General features: G+C 41.1%; 1 protein-coding gene across 2 annotated transcripts in view; it reads left to right on the forward strand.

Annotated features, from left to right (window-relative positions):
• The first annotated feature begins 394 nt into the window (after positions 1-394).
• SYNPO (synaptopodin) overlaps positions 395-18,238 on the forward strand; it is an 86,657-nt gene continuing 68,813 nt past the window's right edge. For both annotated transcript variants that reach the window (XR_015732582.1, XM_034402333.3), the window contains exon 1: positions 395-742. The gene's annotated coding sequence lies outside the window, so the exon portion shown is untranslated. The remainder of the gene's footprint in view (positions 743-18,238) is intronic.

An 18,238-nucleotide genomic window follows, 5' to 3' on the forward strand; every position in this document is an offset into this window, starting at 1 on the left:
CCATTTCTTATCTTTGCCACTGCATCATGTCTGTTTGGGCCGGGTTTTGACGCACACCTCTCCCACCGCTCTGGAGATATGTACAGCTGATTGGAACACAGTCAGTTCCGTGGGCTTAGTGAGGTGGGGAGTGGAAAATAGAACCCCCTTCTTAGAAGCAGAAATCTATAGTGAGGACCAGCCCTTGTCGGAAAGCATCTGGAACTGAGATTCTGGGCCAAATGAGCAATAAGGAAACTTGTTAACATGGATCATCCACCAAGGCTTGTGTATAAAATTGAACACATGCAGCCCTGGAATTCAAAAGAAGAAACGTTTCTGTTAGTGTTCAAAGCATCCCAGGGCTGCCCAGTTTTCTCTTCTCTGTTTGGCTTTGCCAGAGATCCTAACCCTTCCCAGAGTGTGTTTTCAGAATGCTAAGCATGGGCTTCATATACACTTTTGAAGTAAGCCCTTTCAAAATATAGATGGCTAATGTCTTCAGTATGGGCGAAATATACCATATGCTGCAAAAGAAAAGGGCCTCTGTGCTATTAAAGTTTCAGCTCGGCCCTTCTCCTCCCTCTCCTCTCACCTCCCCCCCCACTCTTCCTTCCTCTGCTCCAGCTCAAGCAACTAGGAGGGAGCGAGAAAGAAGAACAGAGACCCAGTTGCTCTGAGATTCAGACGGAGGTGGATGAAGAAAGACGTTTCTGCTTGCAGGCATAATCACAGCCCAGGAAGCATCATTTTACTGCTGCAGGTAAGAGGACAGAGGAGAAACTAGAGGGCAAACTTTTTCTTAGGACAGCAAGCTGGAACTTGACTAGGGGGGAAGTGCAGGCGTTAAATGGCAGACAGATGTTTGGTGTGCTTCACAAAGGTACGGGAGGGAGGCAGATGGAGAACTGTATTTCTTTAGCTCATGAGACTCATGCTACTTTGGGCAAGGGTTGGGGATGCCTTCTTCACAGACAATACTTCATCAGTAGCATGAGGCAGATTATTATTTTTTCCCTTGCCTCTCTCACCTGGATTGTTGCCTCTCCTTAGGTGAAGGCAATGGAATAAAATTGGGGAATATCACATGGTTTGCCGGAACCACTCAGCACAGTCCTCTGGAATCTATTACCAGATGGAATGTCATGTAAGTGTGCGTGCGTGTGCACACTCATGCATGAAGTGGGTTTTTTATGTTTAAACGAGAAAAGAAGAAGAGGACAATCTTTAGTATGAGAAGGAGGCCTCAATTCAGCTTCATGCCGCTATGCACAAAATCTGTTCTACTACATTTAATTCAAAATAAATGGTTGAAAGGCACTAGCATGTCCCATTGGGCTCACTAATTTTGCAAATATTTATTATCATGATTAGCTACTGTTTAGGTTGTATGATAAATCATTCTATAAAGGGCAAAATTAAGTACTAGTGGATTAATTGAGACATCTCTGTGAAAAAATGGGTGTAGAATATCAACCCAGCTTCACCACTCTCCTTAATTTCCTCTTCTTCCTCCTCCTCTTTTTCCAAACTCAAGATGGTTTAAAAAGTCCTAAGATTTTTGGGAATGGCTTGGAAGCATCCCTTCCCCCTTTGGGGCAGTTGAAGGTGCTGACATGGGGCATCCTGATAAAAGGCCTGTTCTGGTCACTGTTAAACCAGCAGTGTCCTTTGACTTGTCTGACATGTCAGCAAACTGCAGTAGCTATTGGCAGAAAAGAACTGGATAAAAAAAGATGGAGTGGAAAAATAAAATCTAGGGATGCCACAAAGAATAGCCACAAAGAAAGATTAAAACTACCATGCCAGAAACTCTATCAAGCAGCATTCTCTGGAATTGCCTTTGTTGTTGTTTGGGTTTGCTTGCTTCCATAACCATATTAATAAAAATACAAATGGTACATATGATACCAAAGAGAAATATCTCCAATTCTAAAATAATACTTCATTCATTCATTCATTCATTCATTCATTCTTAATACAAATTCTCCAGCATTTTTCTGCTGAACCATGGATTAATCCAACTAATTTAATTCTTTCCAGCTCTAAGTTAGACAAAATAAATTTGCCTTTGAAGTGCTATCTTGAATCTGGAGCAGGGGAAGAATTGAGAGATGTGCAATCAGTGCAAGAGACAAATACCTCCAGATCAAAAAATTAGTTCTATTGTTTGAATGATGTGAAAACCATCTGGTACTTTTGATCTGTCTTTCTTCTTCTCTAGTCTTCTCATTTTTCCTTAAAGGCCATCCCTGTTTCACTCAATCCAGTTTTGAACAGAACTTAACAGAGCTGGAATTACCTCTCATTTCCTCTCTAGAGATACATTGTATTTATTTAAACATGGTTAGTCCAGACAGCCACCAGGAACCAACATTGATTCAAAGGCACAACCCCCCCTCCTGTCTTTTAATATGTTATTTATTCAATGTCTCTCTATCACATTTTATAAGAAAGAAATTAGCATATACAAATTTTAATTAATTCTTTCTTCATTCCACTTTCTGTCCAATCAAACCTCAGAAAGGAATCCCCAATTCTTCTTGCATGTGTCTGTATGATAGATCACTTCAGTCCTGCATGTTCAGTTAAGATGAGAGAAAATAATTGAGCAAAAGACAACTAATACACTTTGGATTGTAGATTTCTTAGTAGTATCTGAGCTTGCTTGTTTGCTTCCAGATATTGTCAGGGTTCCAAGTAACACCCCCAATGAAAGAAGATTCCAAGGCTAGAAGTTCCTCCAAGTTCCACTTTATTAGAGATGTCATATTGGCACATCTGGGAAAACCCGAATCTGAAAGCTTCCTAGTTTTCCCCACCCAAAGGAAAGTCAAAGTCCCTTCCCGTGCACCCACATGTCCACCACATGGTCCAATCAATCCACCATCCCAACTGGAGATGCCTCCTAGTCACGCCACTCCAGGTGCAGGCTGAATGTCCTTGACTCCCAGAGAAAAGAATGTTGTTATGGCTAAATATCTCTACAACTCCATGCAATCCCCCCTCCTAGTTTCTCACAGCACTAAATGTGGCAGCCCTGAAGATTCAAAGAAAAAGATGGCCTCCCGGGCTGACAGACATTTCATTACTCAACTAGGTAACATATTCACTGCAAATTATATATAGTACCTTGACCTGACAGATTTTTTTGGGGGGAAGGAGCAGTCCTCTTAATGGTTCCTTCATTAGAGATTTGTTTTCTGCCTGACTGTTTGTCTGGTGTTGATCTCTGCTTATCTGAGTATTAGCTGCTAGAGACCGGTGTATCCTAGTCTTTTTTCCTTCCTTCCTAGTTTTTTTTAAAATTGTTTCTTTTGAATGGTATATAGATGTTGCTTATCTTTATGTGTCTAGTCAAGGAACCATCAAGAAGGAAACTACACCTCTACTAAAACTGGCAGGCAGCAAACTCCACATTCACTTGGACTGATGACATTACTACTTGGCCAATGAAACATCCTCAAGCAAACAACCAAGCTCAGAGACTACCCAGAACTCCACAGTTCAACCCTGAGCTACATGTCATTTATTCTATTGAAACAGTTGGTTAAATGGGAATTTGACTTGGGATCCTAGAATTAAGTCCAAAAATTTAACTGTAACTGCCTTGGTCCAATATCTTTGTGAAGTAGATTAAGTTGAGAGAGTGTTCAAAGTCACATACATAAACTAATATCTAAACAAATATCTCAAGTTTGTCCTAAGTCCATAGTATGCCAAATCCAGTCTAAATTTCTGGCTGACTGTGTGAGCTGTGTGAGCAACCATAACAACAATACCTTTAGTATTATTAAACAACATCTGCCTATCCTAGGTCCTTGATAGGTGGACAAAAATGCCAAATCCAGTCTAAACTGACTATGTGACCAACCATAATTGTCAGGAATCACCAAGACATGGGTAACAATGACAAAGGCAATTTTACCCAAACTGGAAGAACATAGATATACCATCCAAGGCTGAGCAAAAGATGGTTTGTGCTAGAGATGCTAGCTGGGTGCTGAAAGCTAAGAATAGTTTCAGAAATGCTGGGAAATTCTTTGGGAACAATTGTGTTTTAATCTAGGACAGATGAGACACCATCTCAATATTTTGACAAATGAACCACCAACCATGCCCATGTCTAGACTGAAATTCAATTAATTTGTTCTTACCCAATTCCAAGCATCTGCCCAGCACGTTCAGTAGCATTTCAGGATTAGTTGAAAATAAGAAATTAGAATTGATGAAATTTCACCAAAATTCCAGCTCCCTCTAGTGAAAAATGACACAGAAAGAATGATGAGTCCTGGTAGCACTTTGTAACAAAAGTACTACACACACTCACACAATTCTAGAACTTGCCTTTAAAATAGAGCAATAACATCATACTAGGGTGTTTCCAACTTTAATGCAAGTTGATAATATTTCAGAATACTATGTTAATGGATTTTGTTAAGTGTGGTACAATCAGTAGGGTTGTGTATACTCTAAGAGGAAATTTCATCCTTGCATAGTTGTCTATCAAAAGAACTAGTTTGTTCAATTCCATAGTCCATCCATCAGCAAGATTGATAGGTGCAGCAATAACCTTTGTTGATTTAGTGACCCAGACATTGTACCCAATGCAAAGAGTTGAGTCACATGGGTACAATGAGGCTTTCACCAAAATCTTGCCTATCCATTCAGTGAACATTTGTAGAGTGATATCCACTACCCATCTCAGAAATGTTCCTAAAGATTAAATGGCCTGAACAAATTACAATGAGCTTTTCCTGTTTTCCCCCAAAGTGAAGTACATGTTCAGGCATTTCCCAAGCTTTTTTTTTTTCTGAAGGCATAAATATTTCATGTCAGTCATCACCAATGGCACAACCTCCGCATCTGTTTGTCAGAGAAAACAATGTGTAATTATTTTAAAACCAGCACGCTTCTTTGAAATGTAATAGCTCTGGATGAGATCTTTCTTTCAAGGCTTATATTCCTTATGGACAGCCACAGAGGTCACACTACTCTGTGGCCCCATTAATGCCTGTCATACTGTCCTATTTCCATGTTAAATATATGATTCCTGGAAAGAATCTAAGACTAGGCCAGAGGTCTGCAACCTTAAACACTCAAAGAGCCATTTGGACCCATTTCCCACAGAAAAGAAAATACCGGGAGCCACAAAACCTGGGTGGGCATGGCCAACTCGATGTCACTCACTTCCACCAGTGATGTCACTGACCCCCTTAACCACGCCTACCCAGCTGGTCATTAGGGCAGAGAACCGGTTATTAAAAAACACCGGGCACCACAAAACCCTTTTGACATCTCTCTCTCCCCCCCTCTCTCTGTATCTTTCTATGTCTCTCTCTCTCTCTCTCTTTGTCTCTGCCCTGGCTGCTTCTCCATCCCCCGCGGTCGCCCTTACCTTCTCAGGCCAGGCGAGGAGTGACTGGGAGGGGAGGGGAGGGGCGGGGCCAGCCAGTGGTGAATTCACCCGACAGGGAGCCACAGCAGAGGGCCCAAAGAGCCGCATGCGGCTCCTGAGCCGCAGGTTGCTGACACCTGGACTAGGCCATAGCCAGTCCATCATAAGATAGATATACCAAGCTATAAAGTTCCTTAAGCCATCCAGGTTTTGCATTATCTTCAGAATATAGTTAATTGCTTTAAATATAATGCTAAACTTGTATGTTTAGACTTGTTCACAGTGACCGGTAAAAACAGGCAAGCAAATTTCATTGTCTCTTTATATTGTCTTTGGCCTTCCTCAATCTGGGGCTCGGCAGATGAATTGGATTTAATTTCCTTCAATTAATTAATTTACCTCCCTGTTTTGGCAATAGGTCTACTATTCCCATTGTTACAGTGGTGGTGTTAAAGTTTGAGTTTATGTGTTTATGTATCCTGTTTCTTAAACACTAAACATATTCTTTATTGTAATAGCATTAAAGCCTATTTCAAATTGATTTGTTCCAAATTTCCAACTTTCTCATCTTGGAATAGCTGCATGTCCAGAGAGGAAGCAGATTTGGTAATTTGTGTGGAGCATGGTAGCAAGAGTTCAATGCTTCTAGAATGCACCAAATTTGGGAAAGCTGATATAGTTTGCAATAACAGGTTTGGTGATTAATGTTTTAATAATCATTTTTTTAAAAGTTATGGCCTGCAGATCTCCATGTCATGACTTCTGTGATGGATGGGGATTTTTTCCCCACTCCCTGGCTAACCCACCCATTGGTAAAAAGCCAATCAAGGGTTGGGCTCAGCTAGCTTGTCCGTTCTGGAAGTGGGTGTGAGGACCACATGTTTGGCAAGGTGCTGGAGGTTGTAAATGGAATTGAATAAATCTAGCTATCTTACTCTCTTACCCATAATTTCCTTTGTGCTGTGTTCCAGAGACCTTTCCTTTCCAATGCATTTTCTGATTTTAGAGGAAATTACAGTAACGCTAAACGTATGTCGAAAAGTGAAAAGAAATGGGGTAGACAAGTAAAAAGGGGACTAGAGTGTTCCCAGTTTGGAAAGGCAACTGGAGCGAGGCAATGAGAGCGTGTGTAGGAGAAGAAAAGCGATATTTCATTTTTAAACAATCTCTGCTGCTCTGTTCCTTCTTTCTCCAAGTTTTAAAAGCAACACTGAATTACTTCCTCAGATCACATTACTGGATAAGCATGCAAGCTTTAATGAAATCCAGGGCATTTAGGGCTAATGCAACACAAGCCAGACACCATCACAGTCCCCCTCAACTTCCTTTCATGGCGTACCCTTCGCCCTGTCCCCCTGCAGCTGTTGCCAGCACCCCTGATCTCCTCTGTTGCCGAGCTGGGGCGGGGCAAAAGCAATAAACAAATTGGAGACAGTGTGATTGGAAAGAGACTAGATTTTGGAATGACATCTGGAACTTTCTACCTTTTTTAAAAAAAAAAATAGTAACCGTACAGCATGAATCCATATCCAGTGTATATGTGTGTGCGTATATGTGCATATACTTACTTACTTACTTACTTACTTACTTACTTACTTACTTACTTATTTATTTATTTATTTATTTATTTATTTATTTATTTATTTATTTATTTATTTATTGGTTCGATTTATATGCTGCCCTTCTCCAGAGACTCAGGGCGGCTTACAATGTGTTAAGCAATAGCCTTCATACTTTTGTATATACCTGCTTAGTAGGGCAGCCCCTAAGTGGTGTTCTTTTTTATACAAAGTTATTGTCCCCACAATCCGGGTCCTTATTTTACCTACCTCAAAAGGATGGAAGGCTGAGTCAACCTTGAGCCTGGTGAGATTTGAACTTGCAGTAATTGCAGTCAGCTGGTGCTATTTAACAGCACTTTAATCTGCTGCGCCACCAAGGCTCTTTATGAGACTCCGAGAAGCATAACAATTAACAAAAGGGAACTAAAATAATATCAGTTCAATAGTTATATACCTATTTTCCACAACTTTTCAATTTCAGTGTTTACATAGGCCTCACTCAGGGGGTTTTTGGTCCTTTCCACTGACAGTAAATAAAACTGAATAAATATCCACTTGTAGAGAAGATCCACTGGAGATATCTTTATGTTTAAATATTTAAAATCTTTTGAGCAGCTATCTATTTTAGGTTATTCAAATAGCTTATATTTCAACCCCAGACGGTGCCATTCAAAATGCCACCATATTAGTTTTGGGACATATTGGTTTTTATACATGAGACAAATCTCCATATGTCAGAGACACTCTGTGATTACTGAAGTTCAATAATAGGTGACTAGGAAGAATTTAGGGTGAAACAACCAATAGCTCATTAAATCTATATTGCCATCATAGCCCACCAGAATTCCAGTTTCTTTCTGATTGGGAAACACTGAAAGATTTTAGTTAGGATAGTAGGATCAGATGTAGAACTGTCAATGTACTCTTTCTTGTATAAACCACAAACTATGTAGAGGAAATAGAGGATTCAATCAAAAATATAATTGATTTGGTCTTAGTTCTGGATCTGATTAAGATAACTAGAATCACTTTCATCTTTTTAACTTCTTAGGCCCATAGTTTAGTAGGAACAAGGTAACTTGGCGTATATGAGCTAACTATTAACCACAACACTATTACTACAAGTACACTTGGTAGAAATAGCTCATTCATTTTTCCATTTTCTTGGAATGAGTTTATTTCCTCTCAAAGTTTTTACAGGGAAGAAAAGCAGAGTAAGTTTTTTTTCAAATCAAGGGATTTGTGTCTCTTTTCCCAGAAAGGGGGGGGGAGAGAATGGTTTGCAGTGCAAACTACAACTCCTTGAAACCTTCTCCTCATTTGAAAGGGTTAGGATTGAAAGTTGGCAAATGCAAAGATAATCAGGATGCCTTTAAGACTAATCCATATGCAAATTTACTCTTGCTACTTTACTCTTCGTTTCCTGGCCATGACTAATTTTTGAAAGCCTTCATCGCAGTACTCAAAACAGAATATAGTTATCTCTGTCCCACAATATTACATCCTATACACCAGGGGTCTCCTACCTTAGCAACTTTAAGACTTGTGGACTTCAACTCCCAGAATTCCCCAGCCAGCCATGCTATCTGGGAGTTGAAGTCCACAAGTCTTAAAGCTGACAAGGTGGGAGACATCTACTGGTACACTGTAGAATCCTTTCAAGCATGAAGATGGCCAAGTATCCTCCTTGAGAGACAACAGTTGAACATCAGGAGGGCTGTTAGAGGGCAGGGCTACATTTGGAGCTTTCCTCAATTTTAAGAGGAGCCTGGTTCAATTCTGAGTGAAAGACAAAGTACAATGGAAATCAAGATGGAGCCCTTGCCCCTTCCCATCAACAAGTAATACTTGGACAATAGGCACACCTTAAATTTGTCCCCAACAACGATATTGCAATCATTTCAAAGCTATTTTGGAACTTCCTGTTCCCATGATGTCAGCAGCTGGGCTGATTATGGCCAGCAGTGTAATTGAACCACCATCAAGCTAGGTGCAAGTGGTGGGTTTTAATATCGAGCTCTATTTTCCTATTACAGAAAGCTTTTATCTCTTCTCCCAGTTTTTGAACTTCAGGACTTGCTAGGCTGATGACCACAGCCCTCTGAACAAAGTTCCTCCGATGCTTGAGAAGTGGGTCTCTATTCTGTTTTCTTTCCTCTTTGGTGCAGAGATGGCATGAGGGGTCTTTTATTGCTAGAGGATCCGCAGCACCTTGGAGCAAGCACTAATTTTCTCACATGGTTCACAGCATTACAAGTTCATAAGAGTGAGGAAATCATGGATTACCTTCGGCTCCAGACCTGAGGACACCTCGGCAGAAAGATTGGTGCCTTAACATGGGCACCCCAGCCAGCTGAGGCAATTTTCTTTCAATTTAGCAACACAGCTCAAGTTGAAGAGCTTCTAAGTTTGCCATTTGCAGGAGTTGAAGCTCAGCCAGGTGTGAACCAGGCCTTTTCCTCTAAGTTTCTCTAGAAGCCAGATGATCTTGCCCCAAACTTCAGGATGTGGGTGGGGGGGGGGTTCTCCAAAATCTTTTCTGCCATAAAATCAAAATTGTGGCAAGGCAAGAGTAGGGTTGGAGGGGCAGCACTCTTATATGGGGCTCCCTTATTTAGTCAGCTGGAATGAGGGCTGATTGCCTCTGGTTGACCTCAATTCTCCTCAAGGGTTGCAGAGAGGACAATTGTAGGTTCTTTCAACAAAGGTAGAACTTAGGAACATAATAACAATAATATAGTAATTTATCTGATTTTTAAGGCCGCCATATCAGAAAGACTGAAGGGACCAGATTTTGGGGAACTGACAACAATAGTAATTTGAAGGTGTACTGTATACTATTTCTATTTTAATTATTCCTGAACTTGTATTTATACCTATAAATTGGCATAGCCATAGCCATATACACATAGTTGTGTCTCTGTATATCTATCTACACCCTCTTTAATTCTCTTTTTCAAGTGATGCGTTTCCTCTTTTCCAGTGAAATGTGTTTATCCCATCAAATCTTAGTAGACAGAAGCTCCCAAGCAGTTCCTGAAAGTTCTTGAGGAAATGAATAGATCAGTTTTCTGGACGCTGCTGACACTTTTACTATCTCTACCCAAGAGTTGTCACCAAAATCATATTGTAGAAACTTTTTATACTTTATTTCTTTTAAAGGGAAAGATAATGTAAGGGAGGTTTTACCAGAAAGTCAGGAATTATTAGCAAGGCTTAATGGAGGAACTGCTGTTATGTTACGACAGATGGAAAACGTCAGGCACAAGGAAGCCTGTCAGCTCTCACTGCCCTCCAGATCTCATTCAAAGCTACACCTGAAAAGGCATCTCGGAGATCAATTCTTGTATCACTTCATATTGGCTGCATTTCATCACCTGATGGCTGAAATGACTCTGCCTTTTGAAGTGACCTCTGGCACTACAAAGGTAGTTGAATCTCACCCGTTTCATTTCCACTTAACTTCTAGTTTTCTTAAGCCTTCATCTAACAACAATCAAATCTTTGCCTGGGGGGAATTTTCCTGTGGGTATTGTTAGATTATGGGTACAGTACTATGCAGGAGGTAAACTAAGCCCTCGTGTCATTTAACCAACAACATAATACAAGGCCTCCCATCTTGCCAGCCTTTCCTTTGCAAATAGGAGTCAATCCACTTCTACAGATGTGATGACAAGACAGGGATTACTTTGGGGTATGAGCTGGAAGCTCAAGACTAAAGATCATGAGAAGCCATAATTAGCTATCTTCCTCACCATTTTAAATTCTGGGCAATGCTCAGTGTGGAAGAAGAACAATGTAGACCATGCATTTCTGGTAGTTTTTTTAAATTTTCCAATACTTTTAATACTTTTCATAGTTTGGGACTATCCACACCTGTTACGGATAGTATTCAGCAAACTATATCTCCTGTATAAGCAATTTTATAAACCTTGGCTGATGGATAATTAATGAAAATAACTATTTAATATTATTTTAATATTATGCTGACATTATTCGAGGATGCAATTTAGATCAGCAACTGTTCCTCTTTTTTTTTAGTCATTGTCTTTCATCGTCAGCAATGCTGACACATTACAGTCTTATTAATAATTGGATCAGCATTTGCCTGTAGAAAATATTCTGACACATTTTTCAAGAACCTGGTTTATCACTAGAACATGCTGTCACCCACGATCCACCCTTTCTCTAGAAAACTGTATTCACTTGATTGAGTCACTTGGCTGAGACGGGCAGCTATAGTAATCAAATAAATAAATACAATCTTTAGCATAATGTCTCTCTTAAATTATCACTCAGAATTAAGTGATAATTTAATCCGTGGAGAATTTCAATCATAGACTTGGAAGTCAGCTTAGAGATCTTCTAGCTGAACCCAGAACTATCCAGAGCAGGAGCCCTCGGGGTATCCCAGACACATGGTTGCCCAATCTTGGTTTGAAAACCTCTCATGGTGAAACATGGTGACACAACTCCAGGAAACAACCTGTTCTACAGCTTAATAGCTCTGAAGGTCAGGACATTCCTCCTTATTTCAAGTTTGGATTTCTCTCTGTATGGCTTCCACCCACCAGTTCTTGTCCTATCCTTGGAATTTATGGAGAATAAATCTACACTCTCTTCCCTATGACAGGCTTTAGAGGAAGCATTGCTGTTTCTCCCACTTCCAGTTACTTCTGTACATGACACATTTTTAATTAATTGTCCTTCATACTACCATATCGGTCGGGATTGTCTTCTGCCTGGAAGAATTCTTGCTGCAGAAAACTACGGTATATCATATTCACTATTTTAAAAATGCATTCACTTGATAAAAGGTAGATTTGAGATACAGTTCAGACTTCAGCGTTTGTTCTTTGTATTTCCAGTTTTGACTATAGAGGGAGAAGGCAAAATTAGCCCACCTGTTCCTATTGCAAGAGGTGCCTTCCTAAACTCCTGCCTCTTTGGTTAGATAATCTGCAGCTTTAACTCCTTTTTCCTATTCCTTCTTCCAGACATTTTGAAAGAGAGATGTGGAATTATGGAGGGGAGGAAGATTGCTCCTGGAGTACTGTGAAATCTCCTTGTACACTTAATATCTTTCCTCCAGGAGCTTTCCTCCTAACCACTGCCTCTTAGACACTTCTACATAAATAATAGAAAGTTGCTTTTTAATGCCAATTTTTTTCACAAGGTTTAGCTGCCAAAGCACAGAAAGCGCTAGTACCTTAGGCTAAAGCCCATTCTGGGACTATAGCCTGTCCTTTGTGGGTTTCAACATTTATGGGTGAACAATCTACTGGAGCACTCACTTTCCCCATCAGAGGGAGATTTCCCGATAAGAAACTTTTTAACAGCTCTTTCTCTCTCCATTTGGTGCCTGCCAAGGAATGAATGTGTAGGAAGTGAGAAGTTATCTTCTGTATTCCTTTAGGAAGAGGATCTATTCATACTTTACCCGAATATAATGCAACATCAATACGCAGTAACTCAGGAGATTAGAGAAGGACATATGTAATTGCCCTGCAATTCTCTACAAAGAAAGAAAGTGCCCCAGCCTGACGTCCTTGTTGCAGTTCTAATTTGTAATCTAGAATTAGACAGTTCGGTGCCTCCATACTCCCTAGATACTTGTTTTGGTTCTTTGCCTTACTCCCTTCTATGCATTTCTAAATAGCAAATTAGCATAGCACAAAGCAAAATACCAAATTCTAGTAACATTTCATTTACCAGAATTCTTTTGGCCTCCAGAGTAGGTTCTCTCTCTCTCTCTCTCTCTCTCTCTCTCTCTCTCTCTCTCTCTCTCTCTCTCCCCCCCCCCTCTCTCCCCCTCTCACACACACACATCTCTGCCAGAAATAAGGACAACAGTAAGCTAAGGTAGGAAGAAGCCTCTTAGGAGCAATAAGAGGCAAAAAGACCATTTGCCTTCTACTAAATGGTCATATTAATCTACTCCATGGCAGCCAGTTTATAGACCACCATGACAAGCTCTCAAAGTTCCTTGATATCCACTGACCTACGAAATTGCCTATTTCATGCCAAATTATTAGCAGAGAGCTGGGGACCCATCAGTCCATAGTCATGCTTTAGATCAGGGCAGTGGTGGGTTTCAAAATTTTTTACTACCGGTTCTGTGGGTGTGGCTTGCTGGGTGTGGCAGGGGAAGGATACTGTAAAATCTCCATTCCCACCCCACTCCAGGGGAAGGTTACTGTAAAATTCCCATTTCCTCCCGATCAGCTGGGATTCGGGAGGCCGAGAATAGATAGGGGTGGGGCCAGTCAGAATTTTTACTACCGATTCTCCGAACTACTCAAAATTTCTGCTACCGGTTCTCCGGAACTGGTCAGAACCTGCTGAAACCCACCTCTGGACCAGGGGTGTCAAACTCAAGGCCTGTGGGCCGGATCTGGCCCACGGGGTGCTTAGATCTGGCCCTCCTTTGGAGAATGTTGGAATATAAGCGTAATAAATAAATAAATAGTAGAGATGAATAGATGACACTATTGACACAGCTGATATATGGTAGCTGCTTTATGTCCTATATATCACTCAGCAGTGATATGGACATATGCAGAGCAATACTGTTGACATCATTTTTCTGTCTTGCAACATAATCACACAAGGCATGAGGTGGTCGGATGCCCTGCTTTTCGTTAAGTGGAAGAAAGGAAACCAAAGAAGAAGAATCCCAATTTCATCTCTGTGATCAAGCAAGCTCATGAGGCACATATTGCCGTTAGCTTTGGTTTTATTCTATGGGTTTCTTTGTGGGAAAACAATGAGAGATCAGCCAATGTCTTCCTCCTCCTCTTAAATTATGGACATGCAACTTAAGATGAATGTCTTTGGGGGAGCTTTTCCGCTTCTCCATTTCAACCCACTTTTGCTTCTCAAGGTGAGAAGATCAGCAAAGCTAGCTTGGCAGAAAACTCTCTTGGCATGAACTGCAATGTCAATCTTCTTCCTTCCTCCAAGATGTCCGTTCCCAATCACTGCCAGCTGCCTGATTTCTCTCCAGAGTGATGGGTGACAAAGCCTAAGAAAATGTATGTGTCTTAAGATTGCACTTGAGTGGAATCAGAATAAGGAAGAAATGCTACTTTAATACAGCTACAGTTAAGAATAGCTTAAGCGTTTTTCCTTCATAGGCTGGGAACAAGATGAAAGCAACGTCATGCAGACATGGCAGGAAAAGAGTGTTCCAGGGTGCCAGGGTTAGGTACAGGTGGGGACATGATTAAAGATCTGCAGTTGCTCTTTGTTATTGCAGATGTGCAGTCTGGGAAGGAAATTTAATGCTTCAGAAAACTTTCTGGGCTATAGGACGGCACTATTACAGAAGCTAGGGTGAGCATTTATGAATAGATCAAGATGCCTAGCCTGCCACTTGAAGATGAAAAATGGAACTCCTCAACGCTAACAGATTTCCTGCAGGCTTTAAATCAGATGAAGAAATCCCTGCTGGGCAAACATCTGTGTGATGTTTGTTCAATTTTCAAGTGGAAACCTGGAATACAGAGAGGCCTTGAATTGGGCCTATGCAACAGAGCTGGAATAGTTATAAAGAAGCTTTGGCTTGTTTATGTTTACATGGACTAATCATTGTGTTTTGTGCTGAGTTTTAAAATGATTGTGATCACCCTGGGATCATCTAACAGTAAAGGGGGGAAATGGAACATTTAATTGATTAATAAATTTATTTGGTGACAGGGGGATGCTAATAGGCAAACTAATATCTCCCATCTCCAAACTTGTATTTGCATTTAACACAACTTATATTGCAAATAAGACTTTATAAAAACCCTATCTCTCATCTATCTATCTATCTATCTATCTATCTATCTATCTATCTATCTATCTATCCATCCATCCATCCATCCATCCATCCATCCATCTCCCTCCCTGGTGACAATTCTGGGTGGTGAACAAAAAGACATAAAGCACAAAAGCTATATACAAATACCGTGTTTCTCAGAAAATAAGACTGAGCCTTATTTTTTTTTAGACTTGAAAATAAGCACTTGGGCTTATTTTCAAGATGGTCTTGCTTTTTTCTGAGGTGCAGCAGGCCAGACTCAGTGAGCTGAGCACCATGGACGCAACGTCGCCTCCTGTTGTGGTCCGCCAGCAGCTCGCAGAGCTAGCGCGGAGTTGGACAGTGAGGAGGCTTGGGCCAATCCTGGAGTCTGGGAAAGGCCTGGATGAGGGCTCTGCATCGGAGGCAGAGATGGTGCCAGGGCCATCTGGGAGTGATGTGTGGACTCCAGAGCCTCCAGAGTCGGACAGCAGAAAGGCAGAGGAGCAGAAGGAGCCTGTTCCTAGTGCACACATGCGCAGAGCTGCCAGAGGCAAGAGCAGCTAAACCAAAAGGATGACTTGGGAGTAAGGCCAGGAGATGATTGCCCCCTCCCATAAAGCTTAAAAGAGCAGCAAAGGCTCTTGGGCTCTTTGTAGGAAAACAACGTTGCTACATTTGTTTCTTGTCGGAGTCTCATTTCTGAACTTTGTGGGGCTTTGCCAAGAAAAGCTTTTGGCAGGGTGCCAAAGAAGATAAAGGTTTGTGATAAGCCCGAAGGACTTTTTCTGAAGGACTTATTTTGGAATTAATTTGGACTAAGCTGGGAATGAAGTAATTCTCAGCTGCTTTAATAAAATAGTTTTGTTTGTGACTAATTGTGTCCTGTAATGACTAAGTGAGCCTAGGTCACAACACCTCCATTCCGAATCTTCAGTGTTCGGAATGGAGGCTTTTTGGAGAATGGGAGGAAAATGGGGAGGAGGATTTTCCTGCCTGTCATCCTTCCCTCAGTCTATGCTGAGCTTGAGAATGGATGACAGGCAGGAAAATTCCCCTCCCCCATTTTCCTCCTATTTGCCAAAAAGCCTCCCACGAGCCTCCCAAAAAGAGGGAAAAAAGCAAAGCAGCTGGCCACAGAGCTGCCAGCTTCAGGGAAGCAACCCAACAAGCAGAAGCGCTGTGCCTAGAAAGAGAAGGGCAAAAGCGGTATTTGCTCTGCCCCAAGGGACCAGCGGGCTGCAGATGGTCCCTTGCCCATGCCCATGCCGCCATTCATATTGGCCATGCCCATTCCCCCGGGCTTATTTTCAGGGTAGGGGTAATATTAGGCTGACCCCCAAAAATTAGGGTTGGGCTTACTATTGGGGTGAGTCGTGTTTTCAGAGAAACACGGTATACTATAGGGTATTGGTATCATGTTATAGGGTCTCTTTCAGCTGTATTCTGATTGGTTGATTGATTGATGATTGATTGATAGATTGATAAAGAGCTTCATATTCAGTGCAGTTCATACATAGCTGACTATTCAGGATTGTCAGGTTAGACTATTGCCAGTGTCACAGATCAATATTTGTTCTAGTATTTTTTTCTTTCTTCAATATTTTTTCTGGTCACTGGTTACCCTGAGATGACATTTTAAAACAAGCAGCTTCTTGTAAAACAATTTTTTTACAAGTTTGAAAGCAAAAAGCTATAGGTCTGTGATGGCAAACCTATGACACACGTACCAGAGGTGGCACACAGCATCCTCTCTGTGGGCACGCGAGCTGTTGCCCCAGTTCAGGTCTGCCGTGCATGTCCGCGCACCTCCTGCTAGACAGCTTGTCTTTGGGTCTCTGCCGTACTTGCATGTGGGGCGTGGGGCATGCGGGGGGAACGCGCGCATGCGTGGGGGTATAGCGCATGCAGGGTGCATGTGCACATGCACGGGGCCATATGCAGGGCTGTGTGCATGTGTGCACATGCGGGGGCGCACATGGGGCATGGCGCATATGCACGGCCTGTGCGTGCAATGTATTTTGGGGGTTCGGGCGCACTTTGGGAACTCGGTCCAGAAAAGGTCAGCCATCACTGCTATAGGTACTCTGTAAATATAATAAACTTCAGAAACAAAAACAGACATACCAATGTAAGGTTTTACAATGAAATGGGATAAAATGGCTAGTTATTCAAAAGGTTAGAGGTTAAATATGCTCATATGATAACAGCACTACCCTATCCTATTTTTTTCCATGTATATATTACATAAGGTCATCATGTGATTTCTATCCACACTAGTAAAAGCCCAACTTAATTTGTATAACATGCTTTCAGAAGATTGTGGTTACTCTAACCATTTAGTCATGTCTGACTTCGCGACTTTATAAGCAAGTGCTCTCCATGCTACCATGTCAAACACAGCTTCTTTCAATTGTTGGATGTAACAGCTTTGATGGTATCAAGCCAGTGAGTTCTTTGCTTGCCCTTTCTTCTTGATCCACTAACATCATTGCCTCCTCCAATGATTAGCAGGCATGACATGGCCAAGGTAAATCAAAGTAGCTTTCATAAGATACCTAAGATTTTTAATCATTAACTTTCCTTTTTTGCAGCATTGGCTTTATTAGCTTTGTCTTTTTTTTTTTAATCTCCTGCTAGAGAGACTCAATTTATCAGATCAGCCCCTTTATTTTTTTTCTGGCATCCAAACTTCTTTGAATACAAGCTCAGTGATGTGAATTGTCAAAGAAACAGAAGGAGCTCTCAGTTAAGTGAAATTAAGGCTGCCAATTTAGAATGTATGGAATTTAGCACTAAACTTGAGTCATCAGTAGAGGTCCTTTGAGTACTTTATCAATTTTTCTTCTTCTTAGAAAAAATGTCACAAGTCTTGGAGAAGCAAAGTTAGACATTTCTCCCCCAATTTGCAGTAAAAGAATGTTACCACTGCATTACTACAGAGACAGATTTGAATTCTGTTCTATGCTCACTTTATCTTTCTTACAACATCCATTACTTGTTATATCTTACAATATCCGCTAAAGATATTGGGATTGCCATTCCCCAAATTAATACAAGGTACCTGATTGGTTTAGTCTGCAGTCTAAAGAAGTCAACCTTGGCAACTTTAAGAGGTGTGGACTTCATGGGGAATTGTGAGAATCAAAGTCCATACTTCTTAATGTTGCCAAGGTTGAGAAACATTGACATCAAGCAACTTGACAACTCCCACATGATCTAGTTTGGTGCCATACTTATTCGAAAGGTGATATCATTCTACATAAACTTGACATGTGCATGCAAGTCTACAAAGCTACATGTATAGTGTAGCTATTTTGCAAAAAAGTGAGGAGGCTTTAGTTAAAACATAACCTTAAAATGGACATCTGAATGTTCTTCACTTTTGTCTTTTAATGGACACAATAAAAGATCCAGAATATTTCCTGTCCCATTCAGCAAAATACCATAGACAGAATATAATCCATACTGCTTCAGGCATATGGATAGGAGAGGTTGCTTCTCCCTCACCTTTGT

This window comes from Pantherophis guttatus, chromosome 2, assembly GCF_059756535.1.
Source record: "Pantherophis guttatus breed Tessera chromosome 2, ASM5975653v1, whole genome shotgun sequence".
Taxonomy (NCBI): Eukaryota; Metazoa; Chordata; class Lepidosauria; order Squamata; family Colubridae; genus Pantherophis; species Pantherophis guttatus.